At 46.5% G+C, this 13,768-nt stretch overlaps 1 protein-coding gene across 1 annotated transcript in view; it reads left to right on the forward strand.

Moving 5' to 3' along the window:
* Positions 1–13,768, forward strand: part of LOC120913016 (relaxin receptor 1-like) — a 219,493-nt gene that overhangs the window by 1,399 nt on the left and 204,326 nt on the right. The window lies entirely within an intron of this gene.

Genomic DNA, 13,768 nt, shown 5'->3' on the forward strand with positions numbered 1-13,768 from the left:
CTATTCATGCATCTATTTCAGAATTATCTGTCTATCTCTGTAGATTATCTATCTATCTAATAGATAGATAATCTACAGAGATATATTGGTTCTGAGATAGATACAGGGATAGATAGACAGACAGGACCCTTGCTTACTTAATTAAATTTAAAGTTCTGAGCAGGATAGATTGATAGATAGATATAATATGATAGATAGACAGATAGACAGGACCCTTTGCTTACTTGATTGAATTGTAAGCTCTTCTGAGCAGCATAGATAGATAGATAGATAGATAGATAGATAGATAGATAGATAGATAGATAGATAGATAGATAGATAGATCGATGTGGGTTGATAGAGGCATAGATAGACTCAGAAGAGCTTACAATTTAATTTAATAAAGAAGCAAAGGATCTATCTATTTATTTATTTATCTACATATCTATCTGTTTGTCTGTGGAGATTGACCCATCTCACTATCTATGTATCTATGCAACTCAGAAGAACTTACCATTTATTTTAGTAAAGAAGCAAATCTATCTATCTATCTATCTATCTATCTATCTATCTATCTATGCTTCTTAGAACAATCTACAATTTAATTCAGTAAGCAGTCTGTCTTTCTGTCTATGCCTCTATCTATCTATCTATCTATCTATCTATCTATCTATCTATCTATCTATCTATCTATCTATCTATGCTGCTCAGAAGAGCTACCAATCCAATCAAGTAAGCAAAGGGTCCTGTCTGTCACACTATCTATCTATCTATCTATCTATCTATCTATCTATCTATCTATCTATCTATCTATCTATCTATCTATCTGTCTGTCACACTATCTGTCTGTCTGTGAAGATTGACCCATCTCACATCTCACTATCTATTTATCTATGCAACTCAGAAGGACTATGCAAATCTATCCATCCATCCATCTATCTATCTATCTATCTATCTATCTATCTATCTATCTATCTATCTATCTATCCATGCTGCTTAGAACAGCCTACAATTTAATTCAGTAAGCAGTCTGTCTTTCTGTCTATGCCTCTATCTATCTATCTATCTATCTATCTATCTATCTATCTATCTATCTATCTCTATCTCTCTCTCCTCTCCCTCTCTCTCTCTCTATCTATCTATCTATCTATCTATCTATCTATCTATCTATCTATCTATCTATCTATATCTCTCTATCTCTCTCTCCTCTCCCTCTCTCTCTCTCTCTCTCTATCTATCTATCTATCTATCTATCTATCTATCTATCTATCTATCTATCTATATCTCTCTATCTCTCTCTCCTCTCCCTCTCTCTCTCTCTCTCTATCTATCTATCTATCTATCTATCTATCTATCTATCTATCTATCTATCTATATCTCTCTATCTCTCTCTCCTCTCCCTCTCTCTCTCTCTCTCTCTCTCTATCTATCTATCTATCTATCTATCTATCTATCTATCTATCTATCTATCTATCTATCTATATCTCTCTATCTCTCTCTCCTCTCCCTCTCTCTCTCTCTCTCTCTCTCTCTCTCTCTATCTATCTATATCTCTCAAATCTCTCTCTATCTATCTATCTATCTATCTATCTATCTATCTATCTATCTATCTATCTATCTATCTATCTATCTATCTATCTATCCTGCTCAGAAGAGTGTACAATGTATATAAGTTAACAAGGGTCCTGTCTGTCTGTTTATGCCTCTATCTGTCTATCTATCTCTCTATATCTCTCTATCAATATATCTATTTATATCTCTCTCTATCTATCTATCTATATATCTCTCTATCTCTCTATGTATCTCTGTCCATATCTATCTTTTTATCTGTTTTTCTTTGTATCTATCTGCCCATCTATAGTCATCCATCTATCTATCTATGCCTCTATCAACCGCTGCCTATCTATCTATATCAATCAATATCTCCATCTATCTATCTATCTATTTCTGTCTCGATTGACCCATCTCACTATCTATTTATCTATGCCACTCAGAGGAGCTTACCATTTATATTAGTAAAGAAGCTACAGATCTATATCTATCAATCAATACCTCCATCTATCTCCTGTATCTCTGGGGCAGATTCACATACAATTGGACAGGCGCAGTGTATTATAGATACGCTACGCCGCCGTTTCTTACCTGGCGTAAAGTCGAATCCAGGAAGAATTCGCGCCGTAAGTTACGGCGGCGTAGTGTATTTTTGGCGGCGGAATTCAAATCGGCGGGTAGGGGCCGTGATTCATTTACGTAAATGAAGCGCGTCCCCACGCCGATTGAACTGCGCATGCTCCGTTTCGAAATTTCCCGCCGTGCTTTGCGCGAAATGACGTCGCAACGACGTCATTATTTGAACTTAGACGTGACTTGCGTCCATCCCTATTCACGGACGACTTACGCAAAAAAAAAAAAAATGTCGACGCGGGAACGACGGCCATACTTTAACATGGCAAGTCTATCTATACGCCGCAAAATAGCAGCTTTAACTATACGCCGGAAAAAGCCGACTACAGACGACGTAAGAGAATGTGACGGCCGCGTGTACGTTCGTGGATCGTCGGAAAAAGCTCATTTGCATACCCGACGCGGAAAACGACGCAAACTCCACCCAGCGGGCGCCGAAGTATTGCACCTATGATCCGAAGGCGTACGCCTGTCGGATCGAACCCAGATGCCGTTGTATCTTGGTTTGAGGATTCAAACTAAAGATACGACGCGGGAAATTTGAAAGTACGCCGGCGTATCAGTAGAGGATATCAGTAGATACGCCGGCGTACTCTCTCTCTGGATCTGGCCCAAAGTGTCTGTAGATAGATTCGCTTCCTTACTAAAATAAATTGTAAGCTCTTCTGAGTAGCATAGATGGATATAATATGATAGATAGATAGATAGATAGATAGATAGATAGATAGATAGATAGATAGATAGATAGATAGAATTGGATAGATTTATTATGATAGATAGATGTATAGATATAATATGATAGATGTATAGATATAATATGATAGATAGATAGATAGATAGATAGATAGATAGATCGATGTATAGATATAATATGATAGATGTATAGATATAATATGATAGATGTATAGATATAATATGATAGATAGATAGATAGATAGATAGATAGATAGATAGATAGATAGATAGATCGATGTATAGATATAATATGATAGATGTATAGATATAATATGATAGATAGATAGATAGATAGATAGATAGATAGATAGATAGATAGATGTATAGATATAATATGATAGCTGTATAGATATAATATGATAGATGTATAGATAGATAGATAGATAGAGATAGATAGATAGATAGATAGATAGATAGAGAGATAGATAGATAGATAGATAGATAGATGTATAGATATAATATGATAGATGTATAGATATAATATGATAGATGTATAGATATAATATGATAGATGTATAGATATAATATGATAGATGTATAGATATAATATGATAGATGTATAGATATAATATGATAGATGTATAGATATAATATGATAGATAGATAGATGTATAGATATAATATGATAGATGTATAGATATAATATGATAGATAGATAGATGGATAGACATTGGATGAGCGAGTTTGGGGTGGACGAACATGACTGGCCTGCACAGAGTCCTGTCCTCAACACCTTTGGGATCATTTATAACGGAGACTGCGAGCCAGGCCTTCTCGTCCAACATCAGTGCCTGATGATACAAATAAATATGTGAAAAGTGTGTGGGGGGAGGGGCATTTATATGGCGCCCCCCGGAGTCAATACTTTGTAGAACCCCCTTTCTCTACAAGTCTTTTTGGGGGTGTCTCTACCAGCTTTGCACATCTAGAGAGGGACATTTCTGCCCATTCTTCTTCTTTGTAAAATATCTCAAGTTCTGTCAGATTGGATGGAGAGCGTCTGTGATCAGCAATTTTCAAGTCTTGCCACAGATTCTCAATGGGATTTAGGTCTGGACTGTGACTGGGCCATTCTAACACATGAATAGGCTTTGATCTAAACCATTCCATTGTAGCTCTGGCTGTACTTTAGGGTCGTTGTCCTGCTGGAAGGTGAACCCCCGCCCCCCCCCGGTCTCAAGTCTTTTGCAGACTCTAACAGGTTTTCTTCTAAGATTGTCCTGTATTTGTCTCCATCCATCTTCCCATCAACTCTGACCAGCTTCCCTGTCCCTGCTGAAGAAAAGCATCCCCACCACATGATGCTGCCACCACCATGTTTCACGGTGGGGATGGAGTGTTCAGGGGGATGGGCAGTGTTAGTTTTCTCCCCACACATAGCGTTTTGCTTTTAGACCAAAAAGTTGAATTTTAGTATCATGTGACCAGAGCACCTTCTTCCACATGTTTGCTGTGCCCCCTCCCCCACATGGCTTCTCACAAACTGCAAACAGGACTTCTTGGGGTAGATTCAGATAGATTAGCGGATCTTTAGATCCGCGTAACCTATCTGATTTACGATCCGCCGGCGCAAGTTTTTGAGGCTAGTGCTGTATTCAGAAAGCACTTACCTCAAAACTTGCGGTGGCGTATCGTAAATCCCCCGGCGAAATTCAAATTCCGCGACTAGGGGGAGTGTACTATTTTTAAATCAGGCGCATCCCCGCACATAGCAGGGGTAACTATACGCCGGAAAAAGCCGAACGCAAGCGACGTAAAAAAAAAAGCGACGGGCGTTCGTTTCTGAATCGGCGGAACTCCTCATTTGCATATTCGTCGCGTACAAAAAACGAAACGCCAACGGGAGATTGCAGCCTAAGATACGACGGTGTAAGTCACTTACAACTGTCGGATCTTAGGGAGATCTATGCGGAACCTGATTCTATGAATCAGCCGCATCGATCCGACCGCCGGAACTCGGAGATACGACGGCGTATCTCTATCTGAATCCGGGCCCTTATGTCTTTCTTTCTCCGATGTCTTTCTTCTTGTCACTCTTCCATAAAGGGCAGATTTGTGGAGAGACCACTAATAGTTGTCCGTTTTTTTTTTTTTTCGGTTTTTCGGAACCCCCCCCCCCCCCGTCATCTGAGAAACATCTGCTCTCTTCTCTCCAATTCATGCGATTATCGGAATAGTCTTCTAAACGCAGTGAATTGCTCATAGCGGAGGACGCGGTGAGACAATATGGAGGCAGCGGGGTGCCTGCTGCGGAGAGCGTGCGGCGGGGTCGCGCACCTGTGCACTCGCTTCACTGACCAGCTTCTCGGACGATTTCATCTCATAGAGATTCTAGAAATAAATCATCAGGACGCCCAATGAGGTCATAAATAAAAACACACCGAGCGTCCCAAGCACACGCGGAATCCAAGTTCATATTTCACCTCAAACACGACGTCCTTTTATTTTTCGAGATCCTCCGATTTCTTTTTAGGAAAATTTGGAAAAAGATGCATTTTGATATTTATAAGTATACAGAACTTTCTATTCCTCTCTTTACTGGATCATCATTTCCCGACATAAAATATCCGCTGTGTATAGAAATCAGTCAATGGATCGAATAAATAGACCATGTGGTCACCTGACCATCACACCCATATGAGCTCCATGGACCTCGTACTCCAAAGCCAGTAATATGGTGTTGCACCCTTCCCCCCCCCCCATGGCTATTAATATGGTGTTGCCCCCTCCCCCCCCACCCCCATGGCTATTAATATGGTGTTGCCCCCCCATGGCCAGTTATATAGAGTTGGCCTCCTCCCTCCATGACTATTAATGTGACATTGCCCTCTTCTAACCCATGGCCAGTAATATGGCATTGCCCCCTTCCACCCCCCCACATGGCCATTAGTATTGAGTTTCCCCCTTCCACCCTCCCACATGACCATTAATATAGAGTTGCCCCCTCCCCCCACATGGCTATTAATATGGAGTTGCCCCCTTCCCCCCCCACCCCCATGGCTATTAATATGGCGTTGCCCCCCATGGCCAGTAATATAGAGTTGACCTCCTCCCTCCATGACTATTAATGTGACATTGCCCTCTTCTAACCCATGTCCAGTAATATGACATTGCCCCATTCCACCCCCCCACATGGCCATTAGTATTGAGTTTCCCCCTTCCACCCTCCCACATGACCATTAATGGCTAATAATATGGAGTTGCCCCCTTCCCCCCCATGGCCAGTAATATGGTGCTGCCCCCTTCCCCCCATGGCCAGTAATATGGCGTTGCCCCCCCCCCCATGGCCAGTAATATGGCGTTGCCCCCCCCCATGGCCAGTAATATGGTGTTGCTCCCCTCCCCCCCATTCCATTATTCCATTAATATGGAGTTGCCCCCCTCCCCATGGCCATTAATATGGAGTTGGCTTCCTCCCTCCATGACTATTAATATGGCATTGCCCCCTTCCCCCCTATGGCCAGTAATATGGCGTTGCCCCCCCCCCCATGGCCAGTAATATGGCGTTGCCCCCCCCCCCCCATGGCCAGTAATATGGTGTTGCTCTCCTCCCCCTTCCCTCATGGGCATTAATATGGAATTGGCCTCCTCCCTCTATGACTATTAATTAGGAATGCTCCCCTTCCCCCCCATAGCCAGTAATATGGCATTGATTTCTCCCCCCCCCCCCCCCCCATTGCCAGTGATAGGGTGTTGACTCCTTCCCCCCAAGGCCAGTAATATGGTGTTGCCCCCTCCCCCCTATTGGCAGTAGAATTGTATTCCCCCCCCCCCCATGGCTGCTAGTAATACGGTGTTGCTCCCACTCCCCCCCCATGGTAATTAATATGGAGTTCCCGCTTTGTGGCTATAACAGCCTCCACTCTTCTTGGAAGACTTTCCATAATATTTTGGAGGGTGTCTGTGGGGATTTGTGCCCATTTGGGAGGTCAGGTACTGATGTTGGAAGAGAAGACCTGGCTCACCATTGGTGTTCCAATTCACCCCAAAGGTGTTCAGTAGGGTTGAGGTCAGGGCTCTGTGCAGGACACTCAAGTTCCTCCACACCAAACTGGTCACACCATGTCTTTATGGAGCAGGCTTTCTACACAGGGGGGGGGGGCACAGTCAGGGCAGGACTTAGAGTGGTGGGGGCCCCTGGGCTTAATAATTGAAGGGGCCCCTTGGAGCAGAGAAGCGGGGAGGGGGTGGGTTTTTACCGCCGACCGATCATAGTTTTTAAGGGGGGGTTGGGGGTTCTGGATCCGCCGACCGTCCTATCGAAGTTGTTGAGGGGGGGGGGGGCAGTGCGCCGACCAATTATTCATCTTAAGCGGGGGGGATCTGCCGACAAAGTTGTTGAGTGGGGGCAGCCGTTGGACGAAGGGCCTCCTTCAGTAATTTTGGGGCCCCTTACACAGCTGCAGGGAACGGGCCCCCTGGAGAAATCGAAGCTGTTGAGCGGGGTGGCTGGGGGCTGCCGAAGATTACATCCATCCGCTGAAGTTGTTAAGCTGGGGGGGGGGGGTCCGAAATTGCCACGAACGGGGGGATTGCCGCGATTGTGCCAGGAAATTGCGGGAGGGGGTTGCCGCGAAATTGCGGGAGGGGGTTGCCGTGAAATTGTGGGAGGGGATTGCCGCGATTGGCGCGAACGGGGTATTGCCACGATTGCTGCGAAATTGCGGGAGGGGATTGCCGCGAAATTGCGGGAGGGGGTTGCCGCGAACAGGGGGGGTTTCTGCGATTGGGCCCGGGGCCCCCTATTGGGCGGGGCCCATGGGCTTGAGCCCAGTCAAGCCCAATGGTAAGTCCGGCCCTGGGCACAGTCATACTCAAACAGAAAAGGGTCTTCACCAATCTGTCACCACAAGGTTGGAAGAGCACAATTGTCTCCAATGTCTTTGTATGATGGAGTATTACCAGGAGCCTTCACTGGAGACCCCTGACCTCCATCGTTTTGGTGGTGGTGGGGGAGGGGGGGGGTGCACATACTTTTGTGCATTGGTGAACTAGATATGGCGCACCCTTCCCTACCTAACCCATCATTTTCAAAATATATGAAATGTCCTCAACAATGTTTGAAAAGATATGATGGAGCGTGCCCAAAAATACCAGCAACTCTCACGGGAACGTCTATGACATGTTTACAATTGCTGGGATTGTTGAACACTAATTATTATATACACTATATTTCCAAAAGTTTTGGGACGCCTGCCTTTACACGCACATGAACTTTAATGGCATCCCAGTCTTGGTCCAGAGGGTTCAATATTGAGTTGGCTCCGCCCTTTGCAGCTATAACAGCTTCAACTTCTTCTGGGAAGGCCGTCCACAAGGTTTTGGAGGGTGTCTATGGGAAGGTTTGACCGTTCTTCCAGAAGAGCATTTGTGAGGTCAAGGAACTGACGTTGGAGGAGAAGGCCTGGCTTGTAGTCTCCGTTTCTAATTCACCCCAACGGTGTTCTATCGGGTTGAGGCCAGCCAAGTTTCTCCACCCCCAAACTCGCTCATCCATGTCTTAACCACTTAAGGACCGAGCCTCTTTTTCAGATGTGTTGTTTACAAGTTAACCACTTAAGGACGCGCTCACGTATATATACGTCGGTATATTTAAAGATGGACGTCTCGGTAACGGCAGCAGCTGCTGCCACAACCGAGATATCCATCTCTTCAGTGAGCGGTCCTGTAAACGATAACGGTGGTCTCTGTGGCGGATTCGCCGTGAGATCACCGTTTTTGGCGGTGGGAGAGGGCCCCGCCGCTCTCCCGCGCCCTCCGCCGCTTATCAGAGCCGTAGGGTGACCACGTGTCCCGGATTGCCCATTTTGCGGGTCTGTCCCGGGCACCTTCATTCCAGGACAATACAGTGTCCCGGAATGAAACTGACACAGCCACCCCCCCCCCCCCCCCCCCAGGAGCCAATCTGATGCCCCCAAAAAAAGGCCGCCACATCACCGCTTTACTCACTGACAGTACTTGTCCTGGCCGGGAATGCCTGGAGGAGCACAATCCCCGCCCCCTGCTTGTGATTGGAGAAATCATAAATCCCGCCTCTTGTGTCCAATCGCTGTGCTGTGATTCGTTACAGCACAAGCTGATTTTTGGGAAGGGGGGGTGTCCCTGAATGGTAGTTTGGAGGTCACCTTACCTCCCCGGCAAACCCCAGGCAGCCACCAACAGAATGCATGCAGGCGAGCGATGGCAGCGAAGGGGCTGCAGGAGATCCGCAGCACTGAAATGTAACAGACGATGGAAATTACTATTGGGCCAGATTCAAGAAGCAATTGCGCCTGTGTAACCATAGGTTACACGGCGCAATTGCTTACTTGCTCCGGCGTTACGAATGCTCCTGAGTCAGGAACATCGCTACGCCGACTGCAGCCTAAGATCTGCGCGGCATAAGGCTCTTATGCCACACAGATTTTAGGCTGCATTCTAGCGAAGACCGCTAGGGGGCGCTCCCATTGTGATCTGTGTATAGTATGCAAATCGCATACTAACACCGATTCACAAACTTGCGCGGGCCCTGCGTACGCAAATTACGTAATTTGCGTACGTCGGGTTTCGCGTAACGTAACACATCCTAATAGCAGGCGCAGCCAATGCTATAGGATGGCCACGTTCCCGCGTTGCAACGTTCAAATTTTACGTCGTTTGCGTAAGTGGATCGTGAATGGCGCTGGACGCCATTCACGTTCACTTTGAAGCAAATGACGTCCTTACGACGTCATTCGCCGCAATGCACGTCGGCAAAGTTTCCCGACGGAGCATGCGCTCTACGCTCGGCGCGGGAGCGCGCCTAATTTAAATGATTCCCACCCCCGGCGGGATCATTTACATTAGGCGCCCTTACGCCGGGCAAGTTAACACAGCGCCCCCGCAATTTACGGAGCTTCTGCTCCGTGAATCGCGGGCAGCGCAGAAAATTTGTGGGGGCGCAGGGCAAAAACGCTGCCCTGTGCCTGCGTAAGAAAGGCGCAGATTCTTACTGAATCTGGGCCATTGTATTTAAGAAAACGGCATCTGTTTTATGATACATTGTGCACAGAGCAAAGTAAATGCCCCCCCCCCCCCCCCCCCCGGGTTCCATCTCCTGTAGGATTTGTGAAGGAAATGTTTGTGTAACATTGTACACATCGCGCTGTCTGGCATCAATTCTGTGAATGTGTCTGGAGGGCGCTGGCAGAGTGTTTAATAAAGCTTTTTCGATTGGTAGACGCGTCCCGCACTTTCGCTGAGACAATATCGTTTTTACAAGACTTTTATTATTACAGAATGTCATCCTTCATAAAGTGTTAGGAATGATCCCGGACCTACGGCGTGGCGCCCCCCTCCCCCTCCTCCTCCCACCGCCAGCTCCCGGGATTCTCTCCCTGATCTCCTACAACTCTCAGGATCAGTGGCGGCTGGTGCTCCAAATTTTTGGGGGGGCGCAAACGAAAAAGAAAAAAATTGCAGCCTCACTGTGCCCATAAAATGCAGCCACTGTGCCATCAATTGTCACCACTGTGCCATGCCATCAAACGCAGCCACTGTGCCATCAATTGTCACCACTGTGCCATCAATTGTCACCACTGTGCCATGCCATCAAACGCAGCCACTGTGCCATCAATTGTCACCACTGTGCCATGCCATCAAACGCAGCCACAGTGCCATCAATTGTCACCACTGTGCCATGCCATCAAACACAGCCACTGTGCCATCAATTGTCACCACTGTGCCATGCCATCAAACGCAGCCACAGTGCCATCAATTGTCACCACTGTGCCATGCCATCAAACACAGCCACTGTGCCATCAATTGTCACCACTGTGCCATGCCATCAAACGCAGCCACAGTGCCATCAATTGTCACCACTGTGCCATGCCATCAAATGCAGTGACTGTGCCATCAATTGTCACCACTGTGCCATGCCATCAAACGCAGCCACAGTGCCATCAATTGTCACCACTGTGCCATGCCATCAAATGCAGTGACTGTGCCATCAATTGTCACCACTGTGCCATGCCATCAAATGCAGTCACTGTGCCATGCCATCAATTCGCACCACTGTGCCATGCCATCAAACGCAGCCACTGTGCCATGCCATCATCTCGCACCACTGTGCCATGCCATCAAACGCAGCCACTGTGCCATCAATTCGCACCACTGTGCCATGCCATTAAGCGCAGACACTGTGCCATGCCATCAAACGCAGCCACTGTGCCATGCCATCAAACGCAGCCACTGTGCCATGCCATCAAACACAGCCACTGTGCCATCAATTGTCACCACTGTGCCAATTGTCACCACTGTGCCCTTTAATTGTCGCCATTGATGTCACTGTGCCCTTTAATTGTCACCACTGTGCCCATTCATGCCGCTGTGCCAATTGTCCCCACTGTGCCCATTCATGCCGCTGTGCCAATTGTCCCCATTGTCGCCACTGTGCCCATTGATGTCACTGTGCCCTTCGTCGCCGCTGTGCCCTGTTCGTAAGTCGGGGGACCTCCCCCCCTGTATTATGCCCTGTACATACGATCGGACCTTTGTCCGATCAAATTCACATTGGAAATTTCCGACGAGTAAGGCTGAGTTCACACTGCCGCTTATTCTATTGCGGATTTGAGCCGATGCGATTTCTCAAACTCAAATTGGATGTGACCTTTTCTTTTTGTAACACAAAATGCTGATCCATTTTTTTTAGGTGTTTTTGGGGGTAAAAAAAAAAAAAGAGGACGAAAAATGTATTCCTTTTTAACCACTTCACATGATGTGGTTTTGACAAAGCACGTTTTCCTTGTGAAACGCGTCGGCCTATTTCCTTCCTCCCCTGCCTATATGCCTGTACTGTAATGCTTTAAATATTTTGCCAATAAAGCCATTTTTTGCATTGTCTCCCGAAGTGCAGCCATCCGGTACAATGTACCCCATACTCATTCACATCGGGGGGGGGGATCTGGGGGCCCCCTACCCAAAAGCACCCCCCCATTGAGGGCTTGTGGCCTGGTACGGTTCAGGAGGGAGGGGCTTGCTTGTCCCCCCCCTTTTCCTGGCCTTCTGGGCTCCGTGCTTGGATAAGGGTCTGGTATGGATTTTGGGGGGGGCCCCACACCAATTTTTTTTTTTTTTTTGGCGTGGGGTTAAAATTCATACCCCCATGCCATTTTTTTTTTTTTTTCTGACATGGGTGTTCCCAATCTATACCAGACCCGAAGGTCTTTTTTCATTCAGCTGTCCGTGGGGAACCCAGCTGATGGGTAATCTGTTGTTAAGGACGCGGTCACCAGCATTCCTGGCACGCTCCTTAACCACTTCCCGACCTCCTCATGTACATTTACGTCGGCAGAATGGCACGGACAGGCACATCAACGTACGAAGTGTCCGCCATAATGTCGCAGTCACGAAAAAAAACGCTGATCGCCGCCATTACTAGTAAAAAAAATAAAAAAAATAAAAATGCAAAAAAACTATCCCCTATTTTGTAAACGCTATAAATTTTGCGCAAACCAACCGATAAACGATTATTGCGATTTTTTTTACCAAAAATGGGTAGAAGAATACGTATCGGCCTAAACTGAGGAAAAAAAAAATGTTATATATGTTTTTGGGGGATATTTATTATAGCAAAAAGTAAAAAAATATTGCATTTTTTTCAAAATTGTCGCTCTATTTTTGTTTATAGCGCAAAAAATAAAAACCGCAGAGGTGATCAAATACCACCAAAAGAAAGCTCTATTTGTGGGGAAAAAAAGACGCCAATTTTGTTTGGGAGCCACGTCGCACGACCGCGCAATTGTCTGTTAAAGCGACGCAGTCCCGAACTGTAAAAACCCCTTGGGTCTTTAGCCAGCATATTGGTCCGGGGCTTAAGTGGTTAACAACCAGCTATTCACTGTGCGCTCGGCGGGGGCGGGAGGGTCATGCCCCTGGGTGTTTCCCTTAAAATGCATACCAAACCTAAAGGGCCTGTTATGGATTTGGGGGGGAAACCCCATGCCATTTTGTTTTATTTTTTGCGTGGGTGTCCCCCGTAAAATCCAAAGGCCCTGGTATGAATTGGGGGGGGGGGGCCATGACATGTTTTTTATTTTGGCGTTGGTGTTCCCCTTAAAATCCATACCAGACCCAAAGGGCCTGGTATTTATTGGGGGAGACCCCCATGGCATTTTATTTTTATTTTGATATGGGTGTCCCCCTTAAAATCCATAACAGATGAAAAGGGCCTGGTATGGATTGTGGGGGACCCCCATGCCATTTTTTTATGTTATTTTGGCGTTGGTGTTCCTCTTAAAATCCATACCAGACCCAAAGGGCCTGGTATTTATTGGGGGAGACCCCCATGACATTTTTTTATTTTATTTTGGTGTTGATGGTGTTTCCCCTAAAAATCAATACCAAACACGAAGGGCCTGGTATGGATTGTGGGGGAACCCCCATGCCATTTTTTTTTTACTTTTTTGTATTGCCGGAAAAATGTGTTTTTTTTTTTCCATTCAGCTGTGAGGGGGGAAGTTCGCTGACAGCTGATGACTCATCCGTTGTTAAGGACGCAGTGGCTTGCCCGCTCCTTAACAACCAGCTGTTCAGCGTGCGCTCAGCAGGATGTCTGGGCGCTGTTCAGGGGCCGCACCGATGCTCAGACCGAAACAGTTCATCCATCTCTACTGCTGAGCAGAGATCCCTGGACACTGAGCACAGCTCTGTGTTGTTTACACCCACAGAGCTGTATTCGGTGAAGCTCAGAGTCGATCATACGGTGCCGCGGTCAGTCATTGGCTGAGGACCCTTGGAGATTGTTATGTGACAAATCACAGCCCAGCTGGGCCGGAACGCATGTGCCCCCTACCCAGAAGAGTAGAATATATGCGCCGGCCCGTACTGTCTGTAACAGTAAATCTGCAGTCCG

This window comes from Rana temporaria, chromosome 9 (genome assembly GCF_905171775.1).
Source record: "Rana temporaria chromosome 9, aRanTem1.1, whole genome shotgun sequence".
Classification (NCBI taxonomy): Eukaryota; Metazoa; Chordata; class Amphibia; order Anura; family Ranidae; genus Rana; species Rana temporaria.